A 19,211-nucleotide genomic window follows, 5' to 3' on the forward strand; every position below is an offset into this window, starting at 1 on the left:
CCTGGCTGGATGCCCATTCTAGCCCGGCCAATGCGAGGAGCTGGAATAGAGCGCACCGGGCTAGAATAGCGCACTGGAGACACCGTGCGCTCCACCGCATAACACGGTGCCTGACCAGTAACATGCTCCTCACGGTAAGCATGAGGAGTTGGCTCAGGTCTCTGACCTGACTCATGCAATCTCCTCGTGTGCCCCCCCACCCCAAACCTTGTGTGCCCCCCCAAATCTTGGGGCTGCCTCTCGGGCTTCCGTGCCAGCCGTCTACCCTCATATTGACTCCATTACTCCTGTGCCATCTCCAGCTGCTTCCATGGCAGGGTCTTGTCCCCTGCCATTACCTCCTCCCAGGTCCAGGATGTCCTCCACTCCTCTTTCTCCCAGGTCCAAGATGTCCACTTCTTTTTAGCACGCTGCTTGGTCCTTTCTTGGTGGGTTGTTCTGTCACGGTCGTCATAATGAGGAGACCAAGGTGCAGCGTGATAAGCGTACATAACTATTTTAATGAAAAGAACGAACACTGAACAAAACTAAACTAAAAAATAAAATAAAAACTGAACCATGACGCAATATGGCTAGTGCAGAACAGGCAACTTAACATAGAATAACAACCCACAAAATAACCAAGGAATATGGCTACCTAAATATGGTTCCCAATCAGAGACAACGATAAACAGCTGCATCTGATTGAGAACCAATCTAGGCAACCATAGACATATAAACACCTAGACTAGAAAACCCCTAGACAATACAAAAACTAAACAAACCACCCTCGTCCCACCCTGACCTAACCAAAACAATAAAGAAAACAAAGATAACTAAGGTCAGGGCGTGACAGAGGCAAATTGCAAACAAAGCACCATTCCAAGAAACACAGTATCTGTAATGGCCGACATTATGAGATATGACAAGAAGGTATGTATGTGGGAAAGCTATGCGTTTGAAAACAGTAGGACTTGTTTAGCATTAGGCTATATGGTTGCTGGAGCTACAGTAGTTTATTCTTTTAGAGTCTCCTATGCTATGATGTGGAGGTTTCTGGAGATAACTTGGTGACTCGGAAACAGAATGCCAAAATAAAGTATTGAGGGAGTGGATATAATAGGAGATGTTTAGTGTAAATAAGGACACTTCCTCGTTCCATGTACAGTACCCTGAGTACAACTATCCAAGGTGCTGGACACCTCACATCCTCTATGTATACAGATACTACAGTAAAAAGGAAATTGAAGTAGTTGCCATCAAGAAGAGTCAGAAAAAATTTTTAGTTTTCCAATAAGTGGGAGATTGTGCGTGTGTGTGCAACTCTTCACAGGAAGCTCATTAACACTGGAACCATGGCAAATTCCACAGCTGATATGCTGAAAGTGCTTTGGCTAACTATCTAAGAGTGTGGACAGGCTTAGATTGGAGTCATAGGTCTCTCAATTATTGAGAATGGATATTGTCATAGGAAGTGCCAGATCAAGGTTCCTCAGGGGACCAAGAGAAACTTTCAGAGAAACCATGGATGAAAAGGAAAACTTCAACCAAGAATCAAACATACCTTTAAACTTGATAACCCAACCAATGTATAAAACATCAAACAAAAACTGCATCTCTAGGTCTAAGGTCAAGGAGAACAACAACTAAACAGCTCAGCAATACAGCTTGAGTCTGAATCTCTGAGGTAAAGGTCAAGAACAACAACGTGTTGATTTGTGGTACAGGAGTTTCCCCTAAATCGCCTCCAAAGGATGAGCTTTAGGCCTGGCCCTGTTATGTTTGTTAACTCACAACACACCATGAAGCTGTGACCTTTCCCCTCCTAACCCTGCTACACACACGCACATGCACACACACACACACACACACACAGCTATTCTATTATGGCCTCAGGGCGGCTAACTTCCCCTCTGACTGACGAACAAGTCCTCTGCTCTGTGATTCTGACTCCAGTCCGGTGAGGTCTGGCCTGGGGGGGAAGGAAGGAGGTAGTATTTCCTATCAGGAAAGTCAAATCTTGCCAACGGTCAGCAGATCTGGAGTTATTCCTAAAACAACTATAAATAAAACAGCCTAACCTTTATGTACCTGTTTTGTCTTCCCTTACTGTACAACTAGTCTCAGTGGGCTTGAGTCCTGTTATCTGCTCTGTTATTGAATGGTGGGTTAGAGGGACGTCCCTGCTTCACTATACACAGTATCTGTGTCTTTATAACACACCAACATGGTTCTCCTACTCTTTTCACACTGTTTTGCTGACCCAATCCGTACTATGCTGCCTTGGATATTTACAGCATAGTTCCAGAAACTATGTTGGATTGCGTAACTAGGCCAGTCCAGTACGGCTTGGTTGGGCTCAGTAGTGTAGAAAGAGTATCAGAGGATGTTATAGTCCTTCTAAAGGTGAAGTGTGTGTTTTCTGTCATGTGACTCTGCTGGAGGGCCCATGTGGGTTCCCTCTGTGGATTCCTCCCTAACAGATGGTTATGGGCTGTGTCGGTGTGTCTCTCTCTTTCTCTCACTTCCTCTCTCTCTGTGTGTCTCTATCTCTCTGTCTCTCTGTGTCTTTCTCTCTATCTAATTTTCTCTCTGTGTCTCTCTCTGTCTTTCTCTCTCTCCCTCTCTGTGTCTCTCCCTCGCTCTCCCTCTCTGTCTCTCTCTCTGTCTCTCTCTCTCTCCCTCTCTGTGTCTCTCCCTCGCTCTCCCTCTCTGTGTCTCTCCCTCTCTCTCCCGCTCTGTCTCTTCCTCTCTCTCCCTCTCTGTCTCTCCCTCTCTCTCCCTCTCTGTCTCTCCCTCTCTGTGTCTCTCTGTCTCTCCCTCTCTGTGTCTCTCCCTCTTTGTGTCTCTCTGTCTCTCCCGCTCTCTGTCTCTCCCTCTCTCTGTGTCTCTCTGTGTCTCTGTGTGTGTGTCTCTCTCTCTCTCTGTGTCTCTCTCTGTGTCTCTCTCTCTGTGTCTCTCTCTCTGTGTCTCTCTCTCTGAATGTGTGTGTGTGTCTACTGTACAACAACCCTGTGGTATTAGTATGTTATTAGTGCAGTAGGTGTCCTGTGGGCGACCTGATCCTTTAGTGAATGGTTTATCAGTACAAAGGGAATTATTTAGCCAGGGCCTTTATCCCAAACTGACCTATATTTTACATTGAATTACTTGTCGCTTATCATTTTGCTTGAATTGTGATGTTTTACCTCAGGTAACAATCAGTCTAGACAAAAATTCAGGACAAATACTCCTACGCTGACCTATTTTCTGACTAGACCAGACTGAATCAACAGTGCATATTTTGGGGTAAATGTGAAACATGCAGACGGGCCCGTTGTTATTGTATCATACAGTACATAATGGTAATTCTTCTTACGGATAATTAGAGGGATAACAGTGAATACTAAAATGTCTTATAACAATGTCAGAAATAGTCAGCTAGATCAGGTGAAAATGTCAAACTTGACAGTCAAGAGATGTTAAAACTAATTTCCGAACCCCAAAAGGCACAATTAAAGGGGATAGGTGTCTATCTCTGAAATCAGTATTCAGACATTGCTCTTACACAATGACCTTTCCTTGAGGTATAGGTTGTGCTATATTTTATGTTGCACAAAAGCAGTATCTTTAGTAGCTTGAATGAAACTAACTGTCCACTGGCGCATTCAGCAGATGGATACACAATTATGTTGAACAGTGTGTGTGTAGCAGGGGAAAGGTCATATCCGTTATGGTTGGTTGGTTGGTTGGTTGTGTGCGTGCGTGCGTGCGTGTGTGTGTGTAGGACAGGTATAAGCCAGAGGAACGGTTCTGGTATTAGCCAGAGGATCTGTTCTTGTCCCACTGTGCTGTGGACAGTGATGTTAGCCTACTTTGCATGTGTTTGTTGTCTAGGGGTTGTTCAGCTCAGGTTTGTGGCAGAGCTAACCTCTGTTTTGCATTTTCATTTGGGTTTAAAATACATTAATAAAATATTCATTTTGCATGGAATTTGCATTAATGTCAGTTCCCATAAGGGCACGCCAACGTCACATCACTACAATATTTCTGGCAAGTGTTACAGGTTATTTTTGACGGCTTGGTTGCAGAATATGTTGTTAATGACAATTCAGTTTTTCTTAAGGTGTTAGAAATGTAGACTGCTCAGTCTCACACTCTCCCTACAACAATAATATAATGATGTGACAAGGAATAATCAGGGGACAGAAATGTACCATTAGGTTGCAATTTGGCAGAAACCTTACTTGAACTATGAGAAATGATTATGTGTTTAATCACTTTATTCTCAAACCGATGAGGAAGCCTCACAGCACAGGTGTCACTACAAACCTTCTTCTCACTATTCATCCCTAAAACACTACTAGCTTTACAAGCATACCATTCTCCGACTTCTCACTATCCATCCCTACAACACTACTAGCTTCACAAGCATACCATTCTCCGACTTCTCACTATCCATCCCTACAACACTACTAGCTTCACAAGCATACCATTCTCCGACTTCTCACTATCCATCCCTACAACACTACTAGCTTCACAAGCATACCATTCTCCGACCTCTCACTATCCATCCCTACAACACTATGAGCTTCACAAGCATACCATTCTCCGACTTCTCACTATCCATCCCTACAACACTACTAGCTTCACAAGCATACCATTCTCCGACTTATCACTATCCATCCCTACAACACTACTAGCTTCACAAGCATACCATTCTCCGACTTCACACTGCAGAGCAAAACAGCACTGCCCATAATTAAATAAGTCTATCAGCTGAGTGAAAGATATGATTACATCCACTGACTCTATGTTTTTACAGTATATTCCTTAGGGCTGTAGCTCCTGCCTAGGAAATCTTGTTAACCTACAGGGCCATTCATTAATGTTGCATCATCCTCTCATACTGCCTGTCTGTCTGCCTGCCTGCCTGCCTGCCTGTCTGTCTGCCTGCCTGTCTGTCGGTCTCTGTGTGTGTTTGCGTGTGTGTGTAATGACTTATTGTGGAAAGGTGTTTACAGAGGAGTTGTCAGGACATGCAGAGTCAACGAGTGTGTGCCTTAGGGGCAGCTCCACTCCTATGCAGTAGTAATTAAAGAATCCTGCAAATAGGCCTAGTTTGAGAGAAAAGACAATTACTGTAAATTATTCAAAGGGTTTAATATTTCAAATTAGAGCCAATCGAATTGCTAAACTAATTTCACACAGACAACCCCTCTATCTACGCAGCTCTCACACAGAAAGGATTCAAGAAAGGCAGTATCTTGGAATCACCTTCATGTTATTGTTTAAGATGAACTGGGCTGTTGCCACGACAACGCCGGGGAGGTGTGGGTTGCCTCAGCTTGCCTAATTTCTTGTTTCCTGAAATAGCCCCTTAGTGCTTTAAATTGTTTAAACAGATAACTGGAAATCTGGCCCTGTGCCAGGAGCATGCCCCACTGCCACATGGGATATTAGAGGCGGCACAAACAGAGGCCCGGCCACTGCGAGGGAATAGGTCCAGCAGCCAGTGAGTCACATCCCCCCGATCAGTCGCTTTCAACCAGCCCGGCCTGCTAATTGTCTTCATCTCAGTCAGCGAAGGTCTCCCATTTGCTATCGAATTAGACCAATAAGGAGCTAAGTCATAGGGGGCTGTTGTTGGAGTGGAGGGGGAGGAGGGGACGGGGAGGGTTGATGTCTTTGACTTTAGCCAAGTGTAGGCTAGATAATTAGATGATAAATGAATGCTGTCTAGTTCATCCAATAGGCTTGGCTGTCATAAGATCCTGGAGTAATAGTGTTACATTAAAACCAGACAGGAACATGTTCTGTTGACTATTAGTTACATTGTTTTCATGGCATTATTACTCAGAAGAGGGCATTACACACACACACACACACACAAACACACACACACACACACACACCGACTTCCCTCTCTGGCTGCTGGGGTCTGGAGGAGATAATTTTCGGCTACATTGGCAGCAGTCTCCATGTCCCTCCATTCCCCCAGCGAGCCAGCCAAGTCCCCTTGATGAAAGCCATCAGTCACTGCTGACCAACGGCTCTGGTCACTGGACTGTGAAGGGGATGTCTCTATAAGCACCTCTCTGCCCACCGCCAAATTATGATTTAATGCCTTTAATTCCCACCTTCCCGGGGCTTATCAAAAGGTTAGTTCAGGAGCACCCTGACAAGTTTATAAGGGCCTTGTTGGGTGTTTGGCTGGGGGACACTGCAATGCAATTGCTTTGGACTCAACAAGCTATGTATGGCTTGTTGAATGCATCTATTGGTGGTTGTTGGTTACCACCAGGGCTGTTGGTGGTTGTTGGTTACCACCAGGGCTGTTGGTGGTTGTTGGTTACCACCAGGGCTGTTGGTGGTTGTTGGTTACCACTGGGGCTGTTGATGGTTGTTGGTTACCACTGGGGCTGTTGGTGGTTGTTGGTTAACACAGGGGCTGTTGGTGGTTGTTGGTTACCACAGGGGCTGTTGGGGGTTGTTGGTTGTTGTTAGTGGTTGTTGGTTACCACCGTGGCTGTTGGGGGTTGTTGGCGGTTGTTGATTACCACCGTGGCTGTTGGGGGTTGTTGGTTACCACCGGGGCTGTTGGGGGTTGTTGGCGGTTGTTGATTACCACTGTGGCTGTTGGGGGTTGTTGGTGGTTGTTGGTTACCACCGTGGCTGTTGGGGGTTGTTGTCGGTTGTTGATTACCACCGTGGCTGTTGGGGGTTGTTGGCGGTTGTTGATTACCACCGTGGCTGTTGGGGGTTGTTGGTGGTTGTTGGTTACCACCGGGGCTGTTGGTGGTTGTTGGCATTACAGTCATAGATTCTTTAGTGAGAGCATGACACACACACACACACACACACACACACACACACACACACACACACACACACACACACACACACACACACACACACACACACACACACACACACACAACCCTCTCCTGCCCCCAAACATACACACACTGGGAGTAAGAATGATGTTTGACTGAGTAAGATCAATGTGTGGAAAATGTAACATATGCTCTTGGCGACTGTCTAGATGAAGAGTGATGTCTTGGGGAGTGACATGTTGAAAATAACATGGAGGGAGAGAGGATAGTCCCATGATTGTAGATAACACACAAACATTTAGAGAGGATAGTTTTCTTGACTCTGTTGATAGCCTGCTTAAACCAAAATAAAGGCTGCAATCAACATTGTGAAACAACGTTCAGTCAGTTTCAACCAAGTTAATCCACCAACGTTTTTCCTACACATACATGGGTCTCTGTCAATCACCCTCATCATGTCTTCTTATGGAGTGATTTACACAAAATATATTCTGATCGAAAGGTAGTCATAATAAGATGCAGCTGCCATACTCGAACACACACACACACACGCACGCACGCACGCACACACACACACACACACACACACACACACACACACACACACACACACACACACACACACACACACACACACACACACACACACACACACACACACACACACACACACACACACACACACAGAAAAGCTTCCATGATTTCATGAGTGGTGTGCAAAACAGATCATGCCTAAGCCTCGGATTTATCTGTCAGCACCAATTTATGACTGTCATCATCATTATCATTGGGAGTAATGTCTTTGGAGTACATATGGAGCTGTAAATTCTATTCCTGGGTGGGTTGTTAATGGTGAATATTACTCCTACACAGCCTATCTAACAGACATGTCATACACTGTCTGTCTGAGTACATAATCTGGTTATAGGATGGATATGCCTGAGGATCCTCCCAATCTACAACATGTGGGAGAACAAGATAGCTTTTATTTAGGGGGAATTGGGATACTGTTGTATGTCTCTATAAGAATTGTTTTAAATGATGGTGATTATGTTGATGGTGATGATGATTTTGTTGTTGATGATGAAAACATCAATGGAAAATACAAATAGAATTGTTGAACTCCTCCTTTATATGATATGGGCTTGTTAGGAATGACTTACAAAGACAAGCATTTCGATATTCACTACACTCTTAAAAAAAGGGTTCCAAAAGGGTTCTTCGGCTGTCCCCATAGGCTGGGTTCTACATGGAACTCAAAAGGGTTCTACCTGGAAGCAAAATGGTTCTTTAAAGGGTTCTCCTATGGGGATAGTCGAAGCACCCTATCAGTGCTCTAGATAGCACCTTTATTCCTACGAGTGTACCGTAGGCCTAATAAAGCATTGTCACCATATGCTTATGGCTGTTCAATATGATTACCCATAGGTGCCTCCTCTCCTCAGCCCAGTGACAAACCATCAAATGGAGAACATAAAAGTTTACTAGTAGAGTTGTGAGAATGGCATGGATGAAAGAACCTGTTTTCAAAAGGGCTCCTTTTCTTTGTACTGTGTCATACACATTTAAACCAATATTCTCCAACACAACACAACATAGTGACCTGGATCTGATCTGAAGCCTGTGTGGAGGAAACCAAATAATGAAAGTAGCTATAGTTCCAGAGGATTTTTTTATCCTTAGATAATTAAAGATTTACCAAACCGATTCCTCTGTAAGGCGTAACCACGTAAGTGAACGTTTGATTTATTCTATATCAGACTCGTCATGGTTGAGGAAATAACTATCAAAGACTGGAGAAAAAATGATTCTCCCCAATCCCGAATGAAAAGGAAATGTATTTCTAAGATCTCTGAGCCAGATATGTCTTTTTGTTTTGCTAGAGGTAATTACTTTGCTGCATTTAATAACTGCTCTTTTTACATGTCCTCGAATCAAAACAAGACTGGAAATGTTTTATTCAAAACAAGTTATTTAATGAATGTAGGTCAGATCATTCTATATATATATAAAGACATCTGCATAGTTCTCTATTTAATTTAAAAACATTATTTCTGTTGTTGTTGGATGTCTGCCATATCTGCCAAGATAGAATTTAACATGGACAAAATAAGGACGGAATTATGACACCACTTATGTAGAGTACTTGTATTGTGAATGTATTCAAATAATACACTGAACAAAAATATAAACGCAACATGCAACAGTTGCAACAATTTTACTGTGTTACAGTTCATGTATGGAAATCAGTCAATTTAAATAAATAAATTAGGCCCTAATCTATGGATGTCATTTGAATGGGCATAGGCCCACCCACTTGGGTGCCAGGCCCAACCTCTGGGGAGCCAGGCCCAGCCAATCAGAATGAGTCTTTCCCCACAAAAGGGCTTTATTACAGACAGTAATACTCCTCAGTTTCATCAGCTGTCCGGTTGTCTGGTCTCAGACAATCTGGCAGGGGAAGAAGCCGGATGTGGAGGTCCTGGGCTGGCGTGGTTTCGTGGTTGTGAGGCTGGTTGGATGTACTGCAAAATTCTCTAAAATGACGTCGGTGGCGGCTTATGGTAGAGAAATTCACATTAAATTGTATGCTCCCTCAAAACTTGAGATATTTGTGGCATTGTGTTGTGTGACAAAACGGCAAATTTGAATGTCATTTTATTGTCCCCAGTACAAGGTGCACCTGTGCAATCAGCTTCTTGATATGCCCCACCAACAGGGATGTATACAAAGTTGTGCACATTTGAGAGAAATATGCTTTTTGTGCATATGGAAAACTTCCGGGATCTTCTATTTCAGCTCATGAAACATGGGACTAAGACTTTTCGTGTTGCATTTATATTTTGTTCAGTATAGTTTTGGCTAAATGAAGAAAACGAACAGTTCTTGTATGAGATTGGCACCCTGGCCCATCCTCTTTCCCCGCCTCCCCGGAACCTTTGTCGGTCCTCAAACTGACCTTTGACTGCAGTAGTGAGGAAACATGACCTATACAGTAAGGCAACCAACTACTTTGAAGCGCAACTTTGTTTTAATGTTATAGGATATTATGTTTACTCAGATAACCCAATTCCATCCTGTTTAATATTCATACTGCCAGTGCTCACATGTGATCCTAATTTACTCTCAACATCACAGCATAATGTAACTGGCCACATAAGGACTCAAGCTTGTTTTAGTTTCTTTTTGTATTAATCAATTCTTTTTTACCTTAAAAATAAACCAGCATTCCTAGGAGATGAATAAAGAACATGTACAGCCACAACACTTAGCGATAATGAGGCAGACTACAAACTATAGAGCGAAGAACTACAGACAAGAATACAACTCATTTCTGAAGTAGTGTGTGTGTGTGTGTGTGTGTGTGTGTGTGTCTTCTGTGCGGTTGAAGCAGCCTTGAGTGTGTAGCTAAGCTAAGGGCTGCATACCCACTGATGGCTCTGTATCGAACAGACGGTGTTGTCTGCCACTCCAGGCCATTCAATATGAATATGAACAGCTGTCTCCTTTTGCAATTCATCTTATTCTGCTGTCCAGCAATGAGGTATGGTCCTGTTTCAAGGTTATTCAAGTTCTGTGTTTCTATATTAGTTTTAGTTTACTATAATAACCTTGTCTTGTATTACCGTATTGATCGCTTGAATTATTGACAGAGAAAAAAGGAAAAGGTTCTTGATAGAAACAGTTCTCAATGCCACCGAGGTAGTCAAAGGATGATCTCACTGAAGGACAAGTTCATAGCACTGAATGACACTGTACTGCCCATAGTTCAACTATACCATCATGGTATTAGCCTGACCATGAACTTTCTTATTATCGCCATTGTCCCACGTCTGCACTGACTATCCGATGAGTTCTACAGCAACGAAGGCAATAGTTGACCACTAACACTGGAGCGTTCCTATCTTCTTCTAGACTTTGCTGAGAAACGCTGTGAAACTGGCTTTAGTGGAATCCTTCACTCCGATATTACAGGACCAGACGAGGTCATGTAATCATTTGAGTCTCACAATTTTGTAGTGTATTGAATATCTAAATACCTACTGCTCTGTGGGCGGCGAAGCCTGAGATGCACTGACAATGTTACCTCTAATATTAGATATCTAGACTGGATCTGTCGATGTTAATACCTGGAACAATTCCCATCCATCTCCATTTACTGCAGCCAGCCACTCAGGTCAGAACTCATAATCCAAAAACCTGAAAAGTTTCAAAAAGTTGTATTTCTCCTGTTGGCAAAGCGCGGACTGTGAAGTGAAGAAAATGATTGTGGAAGCCAGACAAATGTACACCTTGGCGGAATATCATGAGTCCTGCCATTTCACACAGACACAGTTCTTTGCTCCACAGAAACAGCCAGGAAAACAGCCAAGTCTGCCACTTTCCAGATGGAGGGTATGCTTATGAATAATGACTAACTCCGAAAGTTGACTCTGACTACCGGTGTTACAATGTTAGCTAAGGCGCAGATTTTCATCCACATTACTTATATAACAGATAACTAATTGTGTGTTCATTTGGGGCCAAGGTTTCTTCGTTGTTACCAAGCACAGGGCTATTTGTTTACTGACATGAACAACACATACTATCAGGTATGAAGGGAAGACCCAGATGCAGACAACGTTGAATTAACAATGGTTTAATATTCCAACAGGGGCAGGCAATAGACAGGTCAAGGCAGGCAGGGGTCAGTAATCCAGAGGTCAATAATCCAGAGGTGTGGCAAAGGTACAGGTCGGCAGGCAGGTTCAGGGTCAGGAAAGGCAAGGGTCAAAACCAGGAGGGCGAGAAAAAGTGAGACTGGAAAAGCAGGAGCTGAGACACAAAACGCGGGTTGACTTGACAAACAAGACAAACTGGCAACAGACAAACAAAGAACACAGGAGATAATGGGGAAGATGGGCGACACCTGGAGGGGGGTGGAGACAATCATAAAGACAGGTGAAACAGATCACAGTGTGACACATACAGTGCATTCGGAGGGTATTCAGACCCCATGACATTTTGTTACTTTACAATTTTATGCTAAAATCAATCTACACACAATACCCATAATTACAAAGCAAAACAAGTTTTTTTTTTTACAAATGTAATAATAAATGTAATAATAATAAAAATGTGAAATATCACAAGCTACAAGCTTGGCATACCTGTATTTGGGGAGTTTCAAATCCAATTTTATTTGTCACATGTGGAATACAACCTTACAGTGAAATGCTTATTTACAAACCCTTAACCAACAATGCAGTTTTAAGAAAATACCCCCCAAAAAGTAAAAGATAAGAATAAGCATTTTATTTAACCTTTATTTAACTAGGCAAGTCAGTTCTCATTCTTATTTACAATGACGGCCTATCAAAAGGCAAAAGGCCTCCTGCGGGGACGGGGGTCTGGGATTTAAAAAATACAATATAAATATATAGGACAACACACACATCACAACAAGAAAGACAACACAACACTACATAAAGAGAGACCTAACACAACAACATAGCAAGGCAGCAACTAATGAAAACACAGTATGGTAGCAACACAACATAACAACATGGTAGCAGCTCAAAACATGGTACAAACATTATTGGGCACAGTCAACAGCACAAAGGGCAAGAAGGTAGAGACAACAATACCTCACACAAAGCAGCCACAACTGTCAGTAAGAGTGTCCATGATTGAGTCTTTGAAAAAAGAGATTGAGATAAAACTGTCCAGTTAGAGTATTTGTTGCAGCTCGTTCCAGTCGCTAGCTGCAACGAACTGAAAAGATGAGCGACCCAGTGATGTGTGTGCTTTGGGGACCTTTAACAGAATGTGACTGGCAGAACGGGTGTTGTATGTGGAGGAGGAGGGCTGCAGTAGATATCTCAGATAGGGGGGGGATTGAGGCCTAAGGGTTTACAGAGATGACCAGTTTATAGAGGAGTATAGAGTGCAGTGATGTGTCCTGTAAGAAGCATTGGTGGCAAATCTGATGGCCAAATGGTGAAGAACATCTAGCCGCCTGAGAGCACCATTACCTGCCGATCTATAAATGATGTCTCCGTAATCTAGCATGGGTAGGATGGTCATCTGAATCAGGGTTAGTTTGGCAGCTGCGGTGAAAGAGGAGTGATTACGATAGAGGAAACCAAGTCTAGATTTAACTTTAGCCTGCAGCTTTGATATGTGCTGAGAGAAGGACAGTGCACCCTCTAGCCATACTCCCAAGTACTTGTAAAGCTCTAAACCCTCAGAGGTAGTAATAACACCTGTGGGAAGAGGGGCATTCTTCTTCTTACCAAACCACATTACCTTTGTTTTGGAGGTGTTCAGAACAAGGTTAAGGGTAGAGAAAGCTTGTTGGACACTAAGAAAGCTTTGTTGTAGAACATTTAACACAAAATCCGGGGAGGGACCAGCTGAGTATAAGACTGTATCGTCTACATATAAATGGATGAGAGAGCTTCCTACTGCTTGAGCTATGTTGTTGATGTAAATTGAGAAGAGTGTGGGGCCTAGGATTGAGCATTGGGGTTCTCCCTTGGTAACAGGCAGTGGCTGAGACAGCAGATTTTCTGACTTTATACACTGCACTCTTTGAGAGAGGAGGTTAGTAAACCAGGCCAAAGACCCCTCAGAGACACCAATACTCCTTAGCCGGCCCACAAGAATGGAATGGTCTACCGTATCAAAAGCTTTGGCCAAGTCAATAAAAATATCAGCACAATATTGCTTAGAATCAAGGGCAATGGTGACATCATTGAGGACCTTTAAGGTTACAGTGACACATTCATAACCTGAGCGGAAACCAGATTGCATACCTGAGAGAATACAGTACTATAGACATCAAGAAAGCCAGTCAGTTGAATCTTGACAAGTTTTTCCAACAGGGCAAAATAGAAATAGGCCTATAACAGTTAGGATCAGCTTAATCTCCCCCTTTAAATAAAGGACAAACTGAGGCTGCCCTCCAAGCAATGCGAACCTCTCCAGAAAGGAGAGAGAGTTTTAAAAGGTTGGAAATGATAGGGGCAGCAACCTTAAAGAGGAAAGGGTTTAAACCATCTGACCCAGATGTTATTTGGGGTCAATTTTAAGGAGCTCCTTTAGCAGCTCAAACTCAGTGACTGCCTGCAGGGAGAAGCATCGGGGATAGTCGCATTAGAAAGGGTGGAAGATGAGGAACTGTTGGAAGGGCAAGGAGGCATGGCTGAGTCAAGTATAACAATAGCGGGGCTATATACAGGGGGTACCGGTTGGTACAGAGTCAATGTGCGGGGGCACCGGTGTCAAGGTAATTGAGGTAATATATACAGTTGAAGTTGGACGTTTACATACACCTTAGCCAAATACATTTAAACTCAGTTTTTCACAATTCCAGACATTTAATCCTAGAAAAAAGTCATTAGGATCACCACTTTATTTAAAGAATGTGAAATGTCAGAATAAGAGTATAGAGAGAATGATTTATTTCAGCTTTTATTTCTTTCATCACATTCACAGTGGGTCAGAAGTGCACATATACTCAATTAGTATTTGGTAGCATTGCCTTTAAATTGTTTAACTTGGGTCAAACGTTTCGGGTATCCTTCCACAAGCATCCCACAATAAGTTGGGTGAATTTTGGCCCATTCTTCCTGACAGAGCTGGTGTAACTGAGTCAGGTTTTTAGGCCTCCTTGCTTGCACATGCTATTCAGTTCTGCCCACAAATTGTCTATAGGATTGAGGTCAGGGTTTTGTGATGGCCACTCCAAAACCTTGACTTTGTTGTCCTTAAGCCATTTTGCCACAACTTTGGAAGTATGCTTGGGATCATTGTCCATTTGGAAGACCCATTTGCGACCAAGCTTTAACTTCCTGACTAATGTCTTGAGATGTCTCTTCAATATATCCACATCATTTTCCGTCTTCATGATGCCATCTATTTTGTGAAGTGCACCAGTCCCTCCTGCAGCAAAGCACCCCCACAACATGATGCTGCCACCCCCGTGCTTCACGGTTGGGATGGTGTTCTTCAGCTTGCAAGCCTCCCCCTTTTCCCTCCAAACATAACGATGGTCATTATGGCCAAACAGTTCTATTTTTGTTTCATCAGACCAGAGGACATTTCTCCAAAAAGTACGATCTTTGTCCCCATGTGCAGTTGCAAACCGTAGTTTGGCTTTTTTATGGTGGTTTTGGAGCCGTGGCTTCTTCCTTGTTGAGCGGCCTTTCAGGTTATGTCGATATAGGACTCGTTTTACAGTGGATATAGATACTTTTGTACCTGTTTCCTCCAGCATCTTCACAGGGTCCTTTGCGGTTGTTCTGGGATTGATTTGCGCACAAAAGTATGTTAATCTCTAGGAGACAGAACGCATATCCTTCCTGAGCGGTATGACGGCTGCGTGGTCCCATGGTGTTTATACTTGCGGACTATTGTTTGTACAGGTGAACGTGGTACCTTCAGGCGTTTGGAAATTGCTTCCAAGGATGAACCAGACTTGTGGAGGTCTACAATTGTTCTGAGGTCTTGGCTGATTTCTTTTGATTTTCCCATGATGTCAAGCAAAGAAGCACTGAGTTTGAATGTAGGCCTTGAAATACATCCACAGGTACACCTCCAATTGACTCAAATTATGTCAATTAGTCTATCAGAAGCTTTTGAAGCCAAGACATCATTTTCTGGAATTGTCCAAGCTGTTTAAAAGCACATACACAACTTAGTGTATGTAAACTTCTGACCCACTGGAATTTTGATACAGTGAATTATAAGTGAAATAATCTGTCTGTAGACAATTGTTGGAAAAATTACTTGTGTCATGCACAAAGTAGATGTCCTAACCGACTTGCCAAAACTATAGTTTGTTAACAAGAAATTTGTGAAGCGGTTGAAAAACGAGTTTCAATGACTCCAACCTAAGTATATGTAAACTTCTGACTCCAACTGTACACGCAGGTAAAGTTATTAAAGTGACTATGCATAGATAATAACAGAGAGTAGCAGCAGCATAGAAGAGCAATGCAAATGGTCTAGGTAGCCATTTGATTAGCTGTTCAGGAGTCTTATGGCTTGGGGGTAGAAGCTGTTTAGAAGCCTCTTGGACCTAGACTTGGTGCTCCGGTATTGCTTGCTGTGCAGTAGCAGAGAGAACAGTCTATGACTAGGGTGGCAAGAGTCTTTAACAATATTTAGGGCCTTGCTCTGACACTACCTGGTATAGAGATCCGGGATGGCAGAATGTACTGGGCCGTATGCACCACCCTCTGTAGTGCCTTGCGGTCGGAGATCGAGCAGTTGCCATACCAGGCAGTGATGCAACCATGCTCTCGATGGTGCAGCTGTAAAACCTTTTGAGGATCTGAGGACCTATGCCAAATCTTTTCAGTCTCCTGAGGGGGAATAGGTTTTGTCGTGCCCTCTTCACGACTGTCTTGGTGTGCTTGGACCATGTTAGTTTGTTGGTGATGTGGACACCAAGGAACTTGAAGCTCTCAACCTGCTCCACTACAGCTCTGTAGATCCTCTCAAGCTCTGTCAGGTTGGATGGGGAACGTCGCTGCACAGCTATTTTCAGGACTCTCCAGAGATGTTCGATCAGGCTCAAGTCCGGGCTCTGGCTGGGCCACTCAAGGACATTCAGAGACTTGTCCCGAAGCCACTCCTGCGTTGTCTTGGCTGTGTGCTTAGGGTCATTGTCCTGTTGGAAGGTGAACCTTTGCCTCAGTCTGAGGTCCTGAGTGCTCTGGAGCAGGTTTTCATCAAGGATCTCTCTGTGCTTTGCTCTGTTCAGCTTTCCCTTGATCCTGACTAGTCTCCCAGTCCCTGTCACTGAAAAACATCCCCACAACATGATGCTGCCACCACCATGCTTCAACTTAGGGATGGTGCCAGGTTTCCTCCAGAAGTGAAGCTTGGTATTCAGGTCAAATAAGTCAATCTTGGTTTCATCAGACCTGAGAATCTTGTTTCCAAGCGGGCTTTCATGTGCCTTTTACTGAAGAGTGGCTTCCCTCTAGCCACTCTACCATAAAGTCCTGATTGGTGGAGTGATGCAGAGATGGTTGTCCTTTTGGAAGGTTCTCCCATCTCCACAGAGGAACTCTGGAGTTCTGTCAGAGTGACCATTGGGTTCTTGGTCACCTCCCTGACCAAGGCCCTTCTCCCCCAATTGCTCAGTTTGGCTGGGCGGCCAGCTCTAGGAAGAGTCTTAGTGGTTCCAAACTTCTTTCATTTGATGGTCAATGATGGAGGCCACTTTGTTCTTGGGGACCTTCAATGCTTCAGACATGTTTTGGTACCCTTCCCCAGATCTGTTCCTTGACACAATCCTGTCTCGGAGCTCTATAGACAATTCAACCTCATGGCTTGGTTTTTGCTCTGACATGCACTGTCAACTGTGGGACCTTATATAGACAGGTGTGTGCCTTTCCAAATCATGTCCAATCAACTGAATTTACCACAGGTGGACTCCAATTAAGTTGTAGAAACATCTCAGGAAGATCAATGGAAACAGGATGCACCTGAGCTCAATTTCAAGACAAAGCAAAGGGTCTGAGTAATTATGTAATTAAGGTATTTCTGTTTTTTATTATTCATAAATTAGCAAACATTTATGTCAACCTGTATTCTCTTTGTCATTATGTGGTATTGTGTGGAGATTGATCAATTTTAGAATAAGGCTGCAACGTAACAAAATGTAGAAAAAGCCAAGGTGTCTGAATAATTTCCGAATGCAGTGTATATAGAAGAAATTTGACAAAATGACTTGTTGGAAAGGTGGCATCCTATGCCACATTAAAAGTTAAAAGTCTTCTTCAATCAGGCCATTCTACTGCCAATGTCGATTTTGTAACATAGCTGTTGTGTCTTTGGCTGTGCCGGATTAAGTGATATGACATGCAATTCTATAAAATCCTTTCTCTGTAATTAATATTACCTGATTGAGCTAATCATGTAAATGTAATTAACTAGAAAGTCGGGGCACCATGAAAGAGTGTTTATAGAGCTGTTATCTTCCGAATAAACTCTGAAAGACCTAGTAATATTTTACATCATTAGCAGTCAGTCTCATCATATTTCAGTCTCATCTGAACATCATAGAATTATTGGTTATCTTCACGAACCCTGGCTAACAAGTTGAATCAGCAATACAAAATTGAGTTTAATTGTTTATGTACTAAATACCTAACTAATCACACAGAATTACATATACACAAAATGCAAATTATGTCATACAGAAAACGTCCTTGGTGGACAGAGCCGACATAATTTCTGGTTACACAAAGGAAAGGGGGTCGGGTTTGAGTGAAAGAGCGGGAAGACTGAGGAACAAAGGGAGAAGCCATGCTATTGTGAATACAGTATATTATGCATTCTAAATTACCACCCATTTGTAAAAGGAAAATGCAATAAATACTTACTCTGAGCTGCGCTTCGGTAGGTTGGTCGTAGATGCTGGCCATGTTGGCCAACAGAGATCTTCCTGTCCTCAGAAGAATGTCACTGGTGGTAAATTGGATACGTTGTAGTACCGTCATTGTGTGTTAGACTGGTTACGTCGGCCGTCCTTTCCTAGCCCATGTTTACAGCTGCTGTTGCTAACTCAACGGCTAGGATGTCTCACTTCTTTAGTGAATAAGAGTTCAAAGTTTATACCATTCATAACCAAAGCTCACGCTGAGGTTGGCTTAGTTCTGTAGTTGACATGTTAGTCCTTTTCAACGTATGGACCGTCGTCCTATCGTCCTCGGAACAGATAGTTACATTTTCTTCAATGGCTTATATAGTGGAGGGAGAGAAGGGTGTGTTTCATAGTTTATAACCCATGTCTCTTCACAGGAGTGGGCCACTGATTGAGCAGAGCTCTAACCTTCTAAATATCTAATTTGGAAGCTAAAACTACATTTAATCTTTTCACAAAGTGTCATATTTAAACATTTCAATTGCACAACAATTCCATGTGAATCTGATAACTAGAATGTGTAGACCTTCCCAGATACAGTTTATGTCGTCCTGTCATCAGTCATAATGTCTCAGATGACAACCGAACTGACATCATATTCATTCAGTACCAACGCATATTTTCAACTGGTTCTATTACCGAAATATGGTTCCTTTCCCCCACTTGTTTGATGTTCCCAGACTCTCTATGTTTAACAAAGGCTATACAAGAGTCCTTCAGTATAGTCAGAGAGAGAGGGAAGGGAGAAAGGTATTTATGGGAGGGGTCATAAACCTTACCCACAGGCCAACGTCATGACATAGCCAAATCCACTAATTTGAAAGGGTGTCCACATACTTTTGTGTATATAGTGTTTATATTATGTAAAATAAACAGGTGAAATGAAGGAGAAATACACAAGGAAAGCTTGCAGTGAGTGGTCACACATCCTCCAATATGTTACATTTCACTGAAGAATCCACTTCCTTTTTACTCCTTTCAGGCTAGTAGGCATT

The sequence above is a fragment of the Oncorhynchus kisutch genome, linkage group LG12 (assembly GCF_002021735.2).
Source record: "Oncorhynchus kisutch isolate 150728-3 linkage group LG12, Okis_V2, whole genome shotgun sequence".
Classification (NCBI taxonomy): domain Eukaryota; kingdom Metazoa; phylum Chordata; class Actinopteri; order Salmoniformes; family Salmonidae; genus Oncorhynchus; species Oncorhynchus kisutch.